This window comes from Macaca nemestrina, chromosome 13 (assembly GCF_043159975.1).
Source record: "Macaca nemestrina isolate mMacNem1 chromosome 13, mMacNem.hap1, whole genome shotgun sequence".
NCBI classification, from domain to species: domain Eukaryota; kingdom Metazoa; phylum Chordata; class Mammalia; order Primates; family Cercopithecidae; genus Macaca; species Macaca nemestrina.
Genome location: NC_092137.1, coordinates 112,532,314 through 112,546,064, shown reverse-complemented (window position 1 = coordinate 112,546,064; position 13,751 = coordinate 112,532,314). Strand labels below are relative to the sequence as shown.

Genomic DNA, 13,751 nt, shown 5'->3' with positions numbered 1-13,751 from the left:
TTCCTTCCTTCCTTCCTTCTTTCCTTCCTTCTCTCCCTCCCTCCCTCCCTGCCCCCCCTTTCTTTCCTTCCTTCCTTCCTTCCTTCCTTCCTTCCTTCCTTCCTTCCTTCCTTCCTTCCTTCCTTTTGTCCTTTCTTTCTTCAGGGTCTCACAGTGTTGTCCAGGCTAATCTGGGCTCAAGCTATCCTCTTGCCTCAGCCTCCTGAGTGACTGGGACTACAGGCATATGGCATCACACCAGGCTGTTTGACCTTTTCTGATTAAAGTTGAGTGTATACATTCTTTATGACCCAAAAATTCTACTCCTGGGTAACAATTCTATTAGAGTAATATCTAACAAATGTATATGTATGTATACCAAAACATGGACAGGAATATGCACGGCAGCATTATATAGAAAAGCCCCAAACTGAAATAATCCGAATGCTCACTGGCAGTTGAATGCATAAATTGTGGCAAAAATGGAATATTACATAGCAACCAAAATGAACAGTATGTGAAATGTTATCGATAATTCTCACAAAGACAATTTTGAGCCAAAGAAGCCAAACAGAATAATACTTAATTCCTTTTATAAAAAGTGAAAATGAAAAGATGAAAGGAATCTATGCTTTTAGAAGTCTGGGACTGGGCGCAGTGGCTCATGCCTGTAATCTCAGCATTTTGGGAGGCTGAGGCAGGCAGATCATAAGGTCATGAGTTTGAGACCAGCCTGGGCAACATGGTAAAACCCCGTATCTACTAAAAATGCAAAAAAAAAAAAAAATATATATATATATATATATATATATATATATAAAAGCTGGGTGTGGTGGCTTGCGCCTCTAATCCCAGCTACTTGGGAGGATGAGGCAGGAGAATTGCTTGAACCTGGGAGGCGGAGGTTGCAGTGAGCTGAGGTGGTGCCACTGCACTCCAGACTGGGCAACAGAGAAAGACTCCATCTCAAGGAAAAAAAAAAAAAAAAAAGAAGTCTGGGCAGCAATATGTAGGGGAAGAAGGAGGGAATCATGATTAGGAGGACTTTTGCTTTGTCGAGGACAGAAGGGAAACTTTTGGGATGCAGGTAATGTTCTGTTGACCTAAGTGAAGGTTGTACAGATGTATTTATTTTGCAGTAATTTTGTTTTAGGTTTGTTTGTTTGTTTACTTGAGACGGAGTCTCTGTTGCCCAGGCTGGAATACAATGGTGACACCTTTGGTTCACTGCAACCTCCACCTCCTGAGTTCAAGTGATTCCCTTGCCTCAGCCTCCCGAGTAGCTGGGGTTACAGGCATCTGCCACCATGTCTGGCTAATTTTTGTATTTTTAGTAGAGACGGGATTTTGCCATGTTTTGGTCAGGCTGGTCTTGAACTCCTGACCTCAGGTGATCCACCTGCCTTGGCCTCCCAAAGTGCTGGGATTACAGGCGTGAGCCACTGTGCCCGGCCTCTTTTAGGCTTTCACTATTTATTTATGACAAATATTCCACATCCATGATTCTCTTCAGTCAAAAGTTCTTTAATACAATCTGTCGGCCTTGGCCAATTGGAGAATGGAGTCATGTGACTTACCTATCCTGCAGATAGCATAGATTTTATGGCAGTTAAACTTGCCTGCTACCTTGTCAACCTTGACCCTGTTCATCTGGATGGATTCGTGGTCCTTGGCATTGATGTTGCAGTTGCTATTGGATCATTTCCATGGCACATACAGATCCACAAACTCACCAGCATCATTCTGCATCTCAAAGCCGCACCTGCTGCCCCCACACTGTGCGTGAGCAGAGAAAGCCATTTTGTGATAATTATTGCATTTGCAATTTTAATTTGTTCCTAAACTGGTAGTATGTATGTATGCTGTACTTCCATGAAAGTTTTTTGATAATAAGGTTCAAATTAAAATTTAAAAGTAGAATTGTGATATCTCATTTTGGTATAATTTTTTTTTCTACGTATAGGTAAGCATTGAGAGTTTTGCTTTTTTTGTATTTTTTTGTTTGTTTGTTTGTTTGTTTTGAGATGGAGTTTCGCTCTTGTTGCCCACGCTGGAGTGCAATAGCGTGATCTTGGTTCACTGCAACCTCTGCCTCCCAGGTTCAAGCAATTCTCATGTCTCAGCCTCCCAAGTAGCTGGGATTACAGGCATCTGCCACCACATCCAGCTAATTTTTGTGTTTTTAGTAGAGGCGGGGTTTCACCATGTTAGCCAGGTGAGTCTTGAACTCCTGACCTCAGGTGATCTGCCTGCCTCGGCCTTCCAAAGTGCTGGGATTACAGGTGTGAGCCAGTGCGCCTGGCCTGCATTGAGAGATTTTTTATTTATTTATTTATTTTTGAGACGGAGTCTCACTCTGTCACCCAGGCTGGTGTGCAATGGTGCAGTCTCAGCTCACTGCAACCTCTGCCTCCTGGGTTCAAGCTATTCTTCTGCCTCAGCCTCTTGAGTAGCTGGGACTACAGGCAGGTGCCACCACACCTGGCTACTTTTGTATTTTTATTTTTTAAGATTTTATTTATTTATTTTATTTATTTGAGATGGAGTCTCGCACTGCTGCCCAGGCTAGGGTGCAGTGGCACAGTCTCGGCTCACTGCAACCTCCCGTCCATGCCCAGCTAATTTTTGTATTTTTAGTAGAGACAGAGTTTCACTATGTTGGTCAGGCTGGTCTCAAACTCCTGACCTCATGATCCGCCTGCTTCGGCCTCCCAAAGTGCTGGGATTACAGGTGTGAGCCACCACAGCCGGCCGAAAGATTTTTATAAGGATCTTTGCTAAATATTTATAAAGGTTTTTTTCTGGATGGTAACATTTAAGGTGAGTTAAAATTCATATTATTGTTTGCATTTCTTTTTTTTCTTTTTTTTTTTTTTTTTGAGATGGAGTCTTGCTCTGTCACCCAGGCTGGAGTGCAGTGGCACGATCTCGGCTCACTGCAACCTCTGCCGCTGGGGTTCAAGCAATTCTCCTGCCTCAGCCTCCCGAGTAGCTGGGACTACAGGCGTCTGCCACCATGCCTGGCTAATTTTTGTATTATTGTTTTAGTAGAGACCAGGTTTCGCCATATTGGCCAGGTTGGTCTTGAACTTCTGACCTTGTGATCTGCCCTCCTGGCTTCCCCAAGTGCTGGGATTACAGGCATGAGCCACCACGCCCGGCCTATTGTTTGAATTTCTATAACGTAGGCATCATTTCTACAGAAATCGAGCAATGGCATTTTGCTACAAAATAAAAAGACCTTGTTCAATGGGAATGATGGGTAAAAACCAAGAGGTATTAGAAGAGGCATAAATGTAATTAGGACTCCCCAGCAACAGAACACAGCAGTGTACTTTACAAGGGAGTGATCTGCTGGCTTTGGAAGTATCCCAGCAGAAGAGGATGAAGGACTGTCTGCAGAGATTTCACCCTGTGCCTCCAGCCCTGAGTCCATGCATCTGACGCCATGACTGTCCTGCAGTTGGTTACTGTCCAGCGACATTTGGGAGGCACTGGTCTCATCAGAGCCTTTCACTCAAAGCCAACTGGAGGAGGGGATATTTCTGGAAATGATTCCTAGACACCTCTGTTCTCTTTGCTGACATGTAGATTCTTGTTAGCCTCAAACACAGAGGCCGTTCCCTTTAATTTGGGTGTTTTATCAATCCTTTGTGTCCTGTCTCCCTTATTCCTTGAGCACTTTTTACTTTCTGGTACAAGATGCTCCGAGCTTATATTTTCTGTGCTTCAGGCTTGGAGTCAACCCATTTTTCTTAGAAAACCTGATTTCTTTTGAGGAGAGAATAATATCTAAAAATGAAGGTCTTTGGTGCTCATTGTGATAGGTGAGTGTATGACTGCTGGGTTTTTCATTGCTCACAGGTTTCCTCGGTGAACAGAACAGTTCAATACAGAGCAGTTCAATACGTAAATATGCACACATGCATGCATACATTCATCTATATTTCTGTATTAAAATACTTTGAAAACTATGGGTTCTTACCAATACTTTCAATTCTAATCAAGTTTCACAGCGTTGATTCTAGTTGTTCCCTTTAGCACAGTTGATCTTAAATGCAGGGACTAGGGGCACTGACACCTCTCCACAGTTGGTAATCCACATACAATTTTGTAGCCACTTCCTGTTGCTGTTGCAGTGAGCTCAAGTGTGATATCACTTAAAGTGCTATGTGATGCTTATCCAGGGTCTATGCTACCTGCTTTATAGGGATTATCTCATTTTGGAAATAATCCCATTCAAAATGGATTTAACTAAAAGTATTTTGATATTTGAAGCTGGCTGAAAAATCCATTTAGATGGAAAAACTAATTCACTACGATGGATTCAGTTAAATGATGACTTTTATGTACTCTGTCTTCTTACTCTCTCCATAATTGTGTGTGTGTGTACATATATATATGTATATAAAGAAAAACTTCTTTTATATATAAAAGAAGTGTCAACTGCCATTCTGACCCACTCCTGCACAGTTGAAAATTCACATATAACCTTTGAATCCCCAAAAACCTAACTACTACTAACCTACTGTTGACCGGAAGCCTTGATAACATAAACAATTGATTAACACATATTTTTGTTGTTGTTGTTCTGAGATTGTGTCTCACTCTGTTGCCCAGGCTGCAGTGCAATGGTACAATCTTGGCTAACTGCAACCTCTGCCTCCCAGGATCAAGAGAGTCTCCTGCCTCAGCCTCCCAAGTAGCTGGGACTACAGATGCCCACCATCACACCCGGGTAATTTTTTTAGTTTTAGTAGGGATGGTGTTCCACCATGTTGGCCAGGCTGGTCTCAAACTCCTGACCTCAAGTGATCCGCCTGCCTTGGCCTTCCAGAGTGCTGGGATTACAGGCGTGAACCACCACACCCGGCCTGATTAACACATGATTAACATCATGATAATTCATGATAATGCAAGTGAATGACTGGGTCTTTATGGTTTGAAATGTTTCTCCTTTCTTTCTCACAGAATCATAGCATCGGAGGCAGACATTCAATCTGTCACTTCTTTTGTCTCATCTAGTAGAACATATTGCACATAGCAGGTCACACAGATTTAAGCACTTTTGTGGTTTATATTCTGGTAGAAGAAAGACAAAATAAAAGTAAACAAAGTAATATATACCTGTCAGGAAGAGCTATACCCCATAGAAGGTGGCTGGAATTAACCTGCCACTACTCACAGGTGCCAAAAGTAGACACAGACACGTGGGGTCAGAGCATGGTAGTTTATTAGTTCCTGTACAGTTCACAGCAGGAGCCTCAACAGAGTTGCACCAATCCCCTATACCCTAAGTGCATGAAGTGAGGCCACATGGGCCTAGCTGGATAGTACACATGCAGCGGGTTGCACCCAACCAGAGGAGTGCTGGGCCAAAAGTTCTGTGCCTTGGGAGGTGAGCAGCCAACGAGACAGCTCCCCTCCTCTGAGGAAGCAAGGACACAGTAGTCACTGCATGGTTGTGGTCACCTTGACCCGTTGAGCTTCATGCCTTTGACAAACTTACCAGTAGATTCAACACAGCCAAAGAAAGAATCAGAGAACTTAAAGAGAGAGAACTAGAAATTACATTGATTAAAAGACAAATGAAAAAAGAGTTAAAAGGACAGGACAGAGAATCCAAGAGCTGTGGGACAACATCCACTGATGTAATGCACACGTATTGGAATTCCAGAAGGAAAAAAGAGGGAGAAAGGGGCAAAGAAATATTTGAAGAAGAAATTGCTGATAATTTTTCAAAATTAATGACAGATACCAAACCACATAACCAAGAAACTCAGAGAATGCCAAGCAAGAGAAATATAACATGAAATAAAATACAACAAAAAACCAATCAACGAAAATAACAACAAAAACCTACTAAAAACCTATACACCTAGGCATGTCATATTTAAATTTCTGACAAGACAAAAAGAAGATCCTGAAGGCAAGAAGAGAAAAAAAGACACATTACATACCAGGAAACAAATACAAGAATTACGCTTGTAATTCTTATTGTTATTGAATAATATTATCAGAAGTTATGTAAGCCAGAAGACATCTTTCACATGGTTAAAGAAAAAAAAATCTGTCAACCCAGAATTGTACATATAAGTAAAATATCATTCAAAAATGAAGAAGAGTCTGGGCGCGGTGGCCGGCCCCTGTAATTCCAGCACTTTGGGAGGCCAAGGTGGGCAGATCACTTGAGGTCAGGAGTTCGAGACCAGAGTGGCCAACATGGTGAAACCCCGTCTCTGTGAAAAATACAAAAATCAGCCAGGCATGGTGGCGCGTGTCTGTATTTTCAGCTACTCGGGAGGCTGAGGCACAAGAATCACTTGAATCCAGGCGGTGGAGGTTGCAGTGAGCCAAGATTGCACCATTGCACTCCAGCCTGGGTGACAGAACGAGACTCTGTCCCCTCCCCCACCAAAAAGAGAAGAAGAATGAAGTCTTTTTTTAGGCAAACAAAAATTGAGACTGCATTGTCAACAGATCTACACTAAAGAAATGTTAAAGGAAGTCTTGAGGCAAGAAAAAGTATGGTGCCAGACAGAAACTTGGATCTTCATAAAAAATAAGGAAAACTGGAAATAGAATAAATGAAGTTAAAATAATTTTTCTTATTTTTAATTTTTCTAAAAGAGAATTACCTAGAGCAAAAATAGTAACAATAAATTATATGTTTATAGAATGTACAAAAGCAAAATATATGACAAAAATAGCACAAAAGATGAGAGAGAAAAATTATATAGAGTTAACCTTCAGTATCCTTAGGAAATTGGTTCCAGGACCCTTCGGGATACCAAAATCCACTGATGCTCATGTTTCTTATATAAAATGGCATAGTATTTGCATGTAACCTATGCATATCTTTCCATATACTTTAAATTTTCTCTGGATTATTATAATGAATATAATGTAAATGCTGTGTAACAAGTTGTTATACTGTATTTTTTGAATCATTTTTATTGTTATATTGCTATTTCTTATTGTTATCAGTTTAAATATTTTCCTTTTGTAGTTGGTTGAATCCAGGGCTGACTGTGTTATTGTAAGGTCTTTATATTACAAGCAAAGTAACATCATATTATTCCAAGATAGACTCTGATTATTAAAGGTGTACACTGTAAACACTAGGGCAACCACCAAAATTTTGGAAAAACAGTTATGTCCTTTCATCTTGGCCACTGACATGCCATCCAGACTGAGGAAGTTTTGGAATCTTTGGGGCCACATAAGTCACTTGCTGCATCGACAAGCAAATTACCTGAGGGGGCAGGATCCTGCTGGGATCATGCATCACCACAAGATCAACTTCCACAAATCTCACCCAGGTTCCTTTGGGAAACTTGGTATGAGGCATTACCACTTGAAGAGGAACCAGAGCTTTGCCCAAACGACTGCCTAACTGTAAACTTTGATAAATTGTGGACCTTGGTCAGTGAGCAGACATGGGTAAATGCTGCCAAAACCAAGACAGGAATTGGTTCCATCATTGATGTGGTGTGGCCAGGCTTCTACAAAGTTCCAGGTAAGGGAAGAATCCTAAAGCAGCCTGTCATCATGAAGGTCAAATGCTTCAGCAGAATTGCTGAGGAGAAGATTAGGGGTGTGAGTGTGGCGGGCCTTGTAGCTTGAAGTCACAGGGAGGGAGGTTCATTAAATGCTAACAAATGCTTTTCAAGGAAAAAAACAGATATGAATAATGACTCCATAGTGAGGATAAAATGGGTAATAAAAAATCCCCAATTAATCTGAGACAGCAGGAAATGTGGCAAAAAAAAAAAAAAAAAAAAAAAGAAAACCCAAAGAATAAATAGAAAACAAGTAGAAACATGATCATTTTAATCTAAGCATATCAATAATCACATTACATGTGAATAGTTTAAACACACCAATTTAAAGACAGTGAGTATCAGATTGGATGAAAATGTAAGACTGAAGTTTATGCTGCTTAAAAGAGACTCATTTCAAATACTAAGGTATGATAGGTTAAATGGAAAAGGTTGAAAATATACATGGTGCAAATATTAACCAAAAAAGCTGGAATATCAGAAAAAGTAGACATTTGAACAAAAATATTGTCAGAAAGAAAGAGAGACATTACTTAGCAATGAAATGGTCAAGTCTCCAAGAACACGTGGCAACCCTAGAGGTGTGGGCACTGAACTAGAGAGCTTCAAAATACATGGAACAAAAGCTGCTAGAAATGGAAAGAAAAATAGACAAATCTACAATTATGGTTGGAGACTTAAAAATTCCTCCATCAGGAACTGAGAGAACAAGTAGGCAGAAAATCAGTACAGATAATGAAGAGCTCCACAACACTTTCAACTGACTTCACCTAGTTGACGTTTATGGACCTCTCCACCTGACAGCAGAATACATATTTTTTTCCACGTCCACACTGGCATTTATTAGGATAGATCACATTCTGGGCCTTAAGAAAACCTTAACACATTAAAAAAATAGAAATCATACAGAGAGTATTTTCATGTTGTAATTAAAGGAGAATTCAATAACAGAAAATATTCTTGAAAATTCTGAAATATTTAGAAACTAAACATCATATTTCTAAAAAACTCATGAGCCAAAGACGACATCTCAAAGGAAGTTTTTAAATGTTTTAAACTGAATTAAAATAAAAAGGTATTTTTATCAAATGTGTATGATGCAGTTATGGCAATGCTTAGTGAGAATTTTATAGCATGAAATGCTTATATTGGAAAATAAGTGTCTCAGATTGGTCATCAAACCTCCACACTTAGAAACTACAGAAAGAAGAGCAAGTTAAAGCCTAAAACAAGCAGAAGTAGGTAAATAATAGTTATAAGTTAAACTCAATAAAACTGAAAACAGAAAAACAATAGAGAAAACAAAACACAAAAGCTGGTGATGTGGGTTGGCTCTGTGTTCCCACCCAAATCTCATGTTGAAGTGTAATCTTCAGTGTTGGAAGAGGAGCCTGGTGGGAGGTGACTGAACCATGGGGGCAGACTTCCCCTTTGCTGTCCTCGTGATGGGGTTCTCAGGAGATCTGTTTTTTTGAAAGTGTGTAGCACTTCCCCCTTTGCTCTCTCTCCCTTCTGCCAGCAATGTGAAGATGTGCTTGCTTCCTCTTTGCCTTCTGCCATGATTGTAAGTTTCCGGAAGCCTCCCCAACCATGCTTTCTGTACAGCCGGTGGAACTGTGAGTCAATTGAACCTCTTTTCTTTAGAAACTACCCAGCCTCAGTTTCTTTATAATGGACTAATACAGCTGGTTCTTTGAAAAGATAAATAGCACTGATTCTGAGATGCTGAGAAAACAGAAATTATCAACATCAGGAACGAAAGAGGACACATTACTAGAGACACTAAAAGGTACTAACACTACATGAACAACACTGTGTCTATAACCTCTACAATTTAGATGAAATGGAGCAATTTCTTGAAAGACACAAACCTCAAGAAGAAACACATAATCAAGTGAAGAAGAAATATAATTTGAATACTCAGTTCAATATCTCTTAAAAAATTGAATTTGTATTTAAAAACCTTCCAACAAATAAAATCCCAGGCCCAGATGGTTTCCCTGGTGAATTCTACCACCATTTAAGGAAAAAAAAAATACTGTCAGTTCTAACACAACCTTTTCCAGAAAATAGAAGTATACTTTCCAACTTGTTTTATGAGACCAGTATTTGCCCTAATTACAAAACCAGACAAAAACATTAAGGAAAACTGGAGACAAATACCTCTCATTATCATAGATGCAACAATCCTTAACAAAATATTAGCAATGTGAATCCAGCAATATATGGAAATACTACATCATGGTCAAAGCAGGGTTTATCCCAGGAATATAAGGCTGATTCAGCCATCCAAAATTGATCAATATGATTCACCATGTTAACAGACTAAAGAAAAAAATGCATTAATCATCTCAATGAATGCAGGAAAAGGATTTGACGAAATTCAACTCAATTCAATTCAATTAGTGAATTCAGTTTATTCATTCATGATAAAAATAAAACTCGGCAAAAGCTAAAAATAGAAGATAATTTCCTTAACCTGAGAAAGGATATCTATGAAGCACAAACATACAGCTAACACTATGCTAAACAGTGAAAGGTTGAATGATTTATGTCTCCCCCTCCCAGAATTTGATCACAATCTGTCATTGTTTGATTTATCATAGTTTGTTTATCCATTCATAGATTGAAGGACATCTGGATTGCTTTAGTTATTGGTAATTGTGAATAAAATGGTTATGACTATTCATATATTGCAGGTTTTTGTGTAAACATACATTTTTGTTTTTCCTAGGCAAATACCTAGAAATGGGATTGCTGGGTCACATGGTAAGTATGTGTTTAATCCATAAAAAACTGATAATATATTTTCTACAATGATTTCACTATTTTGCATTATATCAGCAAGATAAGAGAGCACCAGTTTCAGTTCCTATATCTTTGCCAACTCTTGAGATTGTTGGTGTGTTTTTCTAATAGATAGATACATTTCTATCTAGTAGACATATCTGGTATCTTATTGTGGTTTAAATTTGCACTTCCCAAATGACTAATACTGTTGAGGATTTTTTCATATGCTTGTCACCCGTATATCTTCTTTGTTAAAGAGTCTATTGCCCATTTTTAAAAACTGAATTATTTCTTATTGCTGAATTTTAGGAACTCTTTATATAGTCTTGGAGGATGAAAGTCCTCTGTCAGAAATGTGATTTGAAAATATTGTTTTTTAGTGTGTGTCTTGTTTCATTCTCCAATTTGTATCTTTTGCAGAGCAAAAGTTTCACATTTTAATAAAGTCTAATTTATCGATGTTTTCTTTTACGAGTCATAGTTTGAAGTTGCATATAAAAACTCTTCATCTAAATCAAGGTCATGAAAATTTTCTACTGTGCTTTCTTATAGAAGGTTTATAGTTTTAGCATTTTTTTCTGGTCTGTTTTGAGTTAATTTATGCATAAGGTGTGACATATGGATTGAGGTTTATGTTTTTGTATAGGATTGTTCAATTGTTCCAGTGTCATTTATTGAAAAGACTGTCATTTCTCCATGGAATTACCTTGTCCAGCCTTGTCACAAATCATTTGTCTACTTTTGTGTATACCTCTCTTGTGTTCTGTTGATTTGTCTGTCCTTTCACCAATGCCACACTGTCTTGACTGCTGAAGCTTTAGAGCAAGCTTGTCCAATCCACAGCCTGCAGGCCACATGCGGCCCAGGATGGCTTTGAATGAAGCCCGGTACATAAACTTTCTTAAAATATTATGAGATTTTTTTGCACGGACTTTTTTTTTTTTTTTTTTTAAGCTCATCAGCTATCATTAGTGTTAGTGTATTTTTTGTGTGGCCCAGGACAATTCTTCTTCTTTCAATATGGCCCAGGGACACCAAAAGATTCGATACCCCTACTTTAGAGTAAATCTTGAAATCATGTAGGGTGAGTCCTCTGATCATATTTTTTCCTTTTCAAAAAGTTGTTTTTGGCTATTTTATTTGCCTTCTTATGTATATTTTAGAATCAGGTTATCTATATCTGTAACACAGCCTGCTGGAAGATTGACTGGGGCTGTGTTGAACCTGTAGACCAATTTGGGAAGAACTGACATTTTAATAATATTGAATCTTCCAACCCATGAACACAACGTATGTCTTTTTGGATAGTATTAGTAGCCTCTATAGCATCTATTGGTTAAAACATAGGTGAGAGATATAGCTTTCTCCTTTTTAACCTCTCTGCCCTGTTTATGCTACAATGTCATCAAGTCTCAGAACAAATTTTACTACATGAACAATAATTATCAAGTAGGCCCAAGAGCACATTAACATGGTTTTTGAGTCTGCTATGGTAGGCTCTCTAATATATATTACAACGTTCTCTGCTGGTTTAAGATGAAGATAATTGAAGGATCCTGGGAGCCTCCAGGGTGAGGATTTTCGTTCGAATCTTTCAGCTGCTAATTAACCATCCCTTTTGAAGCATGTAGGCCTGATTAGGGTGGTGATCCACATACAGCATCTTCCGGCATACATGGATGATTGTTTAGATGGCAGGGTTGTAGAGCAGAGGTGTGGCATTGATGAGAATGCTTCTGGCTGAGGACGGACCCCATGGAGCACACCTGACCAAGGGCCCGGCTGCTGCACTTGAAACCCATGAGTGCTCCTCGAGGCCACACCTGCCTGGGGTTGCTTAGAGCCAGTGACCGAGTGCGCAGGGATACCAAGGCAGATCTGAGCCTAAGAGGCAAGGGGCCCCTTTGCTGGCTGACTTTAGCTCAAGGACTCCCCAACATGTCCTGCAAGTTCCCTGTGCAGCGGCCTAAGGCACTTGCTCCTAGTCTTCTGTCCCTTTCTCCTTTAGGCGAGGTCATACTTGCACTGTGCTAAAACGGCTGTCTCCCTCCCTCTCCACTTCCTTTCCACCCAAGCGCTTTTCCTAATGAAATCCTCGCTCATTTAACCCCAACTTGATGCCGGTTTTTTAGAATATGCCCACTAACAAAGCGTCACAGGCAGGTTTTTTTTGTTGTTGTTTTGTTTTTTTGAGGCAGAGTCTTGCTCTGTTGCCCAGGCTGGAATGCAGTGGGGCGATCTCGGCTCACTGCAACCTCCGCCTCCTGGGTTCAAGCGATTCTCGTGCCTCAGCCTCCCGAATCGCTGGGATTGCAGGCGCACGCCACCACGCTCTGCTCATTTTTGTATTTTTAGTAGAGACTGGGTTTCACCACGTTGGCCAGGCTGATCTCAAACCCCTGACCTCAAGTGATCCACCCACCTCGGCCTCCCAAAGTGCTGGAATTACAGCCACCACCTGGCCAAAACTATTTTGTAAAGGCGGGGTCTGGGCCTGGTGATGATTTCAAAGGGGCACGTGCAAATATTTTCACAAAGGTTTTTAATTTTATTTTTAGGAGACCATCCTTCCAATCACAACCCCGATTCAGCAAAATGGGCAGACAACAACAGAGGTGTGAATGGACGTTCTCCAGGTGACCCAAACTCGCCCTGCGTGCCACGTGCACGTCATGCCACGACAATTTCACAGTAAGTTCCAGGACCTGGGGAGTGTTTTGAAGCCAATTGCCGTGAAGGGGAAGGAGCAACTCCATTTGGGAGGAAGAAGAGTCTCAAAAGCGCCCTGATGGTGCTTCCGGGAGGCAGGGGCGGTCCTGGCACCGTGGTTGATGTGGTCTGCGCACCCTACAGCCCCAGCCTCCCTTTCCTTGACTTCTCGGTGGGTGTGGCCAACGTTAAGGCGTGGGCCCTGGGTGGGAGCAGAGAACATCCGTCTGGGAGTTGGTTTCCCTTCCTCCCTGCTCCCTGCTTGGCTCCCGCGGTCCTGCTGCTCTTCCTAGCTCAGGGCAGCTGGCCTCTCCCATGCAAGGCACGGAGGAGAGCTTTGTCCGCACTGCAGTACCGCATCCTTGTCTCAGGCCTGGCAAGGTCGCTGCTTCCTACAGTTCCTAGCCCCTGAGTGCTTTCTGCTGAGTTCCCTCCTTCTGCCCAGCTCCCACCTCTGCCGATAGCCCCTTTAGTAAACTCCTTTCAGCAAAACTCCTTGAAGGTTATTAAGAAGATGGACTAGGATAAGGATTGCAAAGTCAGCTGGGCAGTGTGGAGCCCCACGTGGATATGGTATTGCTTTATTATTTGTTGACTGAATTACAGTTCCCAGTCTGTGAGGGACCTCCAGGTAACGCATGAAAAACCTAAAGGTCCCAGAGGGCGCTATTAATCTCCAGCCCCCCACCCCTACCCCATTTTTAAAGTTAC

The 13,751-nt window shown here is 40.8% G+C and overlaps 1 long non-coding RNA gene across 1 annotated transcript; it reads left to right on the top strand.

The window, feature by feature from the left end:
• Positions 1 to 241: 241 nt before the first annotated feature.
• On the top strand, positions 242 to 12,930 carry LOC105490174 (uncharacterized). Its single transcript, XR_011611334.1, has 3 exons — positions 242 to 265; positions 10,276 to 10,310; positions 12,890 to 12,930. It is a non-coding gene; the product is annotated as an uncharacterized lncRNA (long non-coding RNA).
• Positions 12,931 to 13,751: the final 821 nt, after the last annotated feature.